Below are 2,377 nucleotides of genomic sequence, written 5' to 3'. Positions count from 1 at the left end.
TGACTAGGTTTATTACACCAAACCAACATTGGTAGAGTGAATTACTTATTTTATACAACTTTTAAGAATTATGTTTTAAACACTAAAATAAGAGAATATGCATATTTTTTATAATTAATTTTATTGACTTAAATTTTAATGTATTGATATTTGAAATTTTAAAAAAGATAATGTATTGATATTATAATATGTTGTTATAAAAAATGACAATGAAAAATAAAATAAAGAAAATGAAAGTTTATATACACAAAGATGGGTTAAAGTTATGAAAACAAAACAAAATGTCAAAAATAACGTAGAACAACTTTTATTAGAAACGTGAAACCTATTAGATGGATACATGGGTAAAGAGCTAAGTTTGCTTTGAACATTATAGGATGTGTTGAAAAACTCAAAATGCATGACTTTGAATTAAAATGGCATATACATATACATGCTACTTAGCCGCTTAATGTATTTGTTTAACATAGTAGCCTTCTCAAGGTGACTAGGTTTATTACACCAAAGCAACATTGGTAGAGTGAATTACTTATTTTATACAATTTTTATAAAAATTATGTTTTAAACACTAAAATACGAGAATATGCATATTTTTTATGATTAATTTTATTGACTTAAATTGTAATATATTGATATTTCAGTTTTTTAAATCTATTATTATAAGATATAATGTATTGATATCATAATATGTTGTTTTAAAAAAATGAACACGGAAAAAAAAATGACGGTTTATATAGACAAAGATGGGTTAAAGTTATGAAAACAAAACAAGACTTGAAAATAACATAAAACCAATTTTATTAGAAACGTGAAACCTATTATATGGATACATGGGTAAAGAGATAAGTTTGGTTTGAACATTATAGGATGGGTTGAAATACTCCAAATGCATGTCTTTGAATTAAAATGGCATATACATATTACTTAGGCGCTTAATTAATGTATTTGTTTAACATAGTAGTCTTCTCAAGATGACTAGGTTTATTACACCAAACCAACATTGGTAGAGTGAATTACTTATTTTATACAACTTTTAAGAATTATGTTTTAAACACTAAAATAAGAGAATATGCATATTTTTTATAATTAATTTTATTGACTTAAATTTTAATGTATTGATATTTGAAATTTTTTAAATCTAAAATTTTAAAAAAGATAATGTATTGATATTATAATATGTTGTTATAAAAAATGACAATGAAAAATAAAATAAAGAAAATGAAAGTTTATATACACAAAGATGGGTTAAAGTTATGAAAACAAAACAAAATGTCAAAAATAACGTAGAACAACTTTTATTAGAAACGTGAAACCTATTAGATGGATACATGGGTAAAGAGCTAAGTTTGCTTTGAACATTATAGGATGTGTTGAAAAACTCCAAATGCATGACTTTGAATTAAAATGGCATATACATATACATGCTACTTAGCCGCTTAATGTATTTGTTTAACATAGTAGCCTTCTCAAGGTGACTAGGTTTATTACACCAAAGCAACATTGGTAGAGTGAATTACTTATTTTATACAATTTTTATAAAAATTATGTTTTAAACACTAAAATACGAGAATATGCATATTTTTTATGATTAATTTTATTGACTTAAATTGTGATATATTGATATTTCAGTTTTTTAAATCTATTATTATAAGATATAATGTATTGATATCATAATATGTTGTTTTAAAAAAATGAACACGGAAAAAAGAAAAAAAGAAAATGACGGATTATATAGACAAAGATGGGTTAAAGTTATGAAAACAAAACAAGACTTGAAAATAACATAAAACCAATTTATTAGAAACGTGAAACCTATTATATGGATACATGGGTAAAGAGATAAGTTTGGTTTGAACATTATAGGATGGGTTGAAATACTCCAAATGCATGTCTTTGAATTAAAATGGCATATACATATACATATTACTTAGGCGCTTAATTAATGTATTTGTTTAACATAGTAGTCTTCTCAAGATGACTAGGTTTATTACACCAAACCAACATTGGTAGAGTGAATTACATATTTCATACAACTTTTAAGAATTATGTTTTAAACACTAAAATAAGAGAATATGCATATTTTTTATAATTAATTTTATTGACTTAAATTTTAATGTATTGATATTTGAAATTTTTTAAATCTAAAATTTTAAAAAAGATAATGTATTGATATTATAATATGTTGTTATAAAAATGACAATGAAAAATAAAATAAAGAAAATGAAAGTTTATATACACAAAGATGGGTTAAAGTTATGAAAACAAAACAAAATGTCAAAAATAACGTAGAACAACTTTTATTAGAAACGTGAAACCTATTAGATGGATACATGGGTAAAGAGCTAAGTTTGCTTTGAACATTATAGGATGTGTTGAA

This window comes from Lathyrus oleraceus, chromosome 6 (genome assembly GCF_024323335.1).
Source record: "Lathyrus oleraceus cultivar Zhongwan6 chromosome 6, CAAS_Psat_ZW6_1.0, whole genome shotgun sequence".
Taxonomy (NCBI): Eukaryota; Viridiplantae; Streptophyta; class Magnoliopsida; order Fabales; family Fabaceae; genus Lathyrus; species Lathyrus oleraceus.
This window is presented reverse-complemented; position numbering follows the sequence as displayed.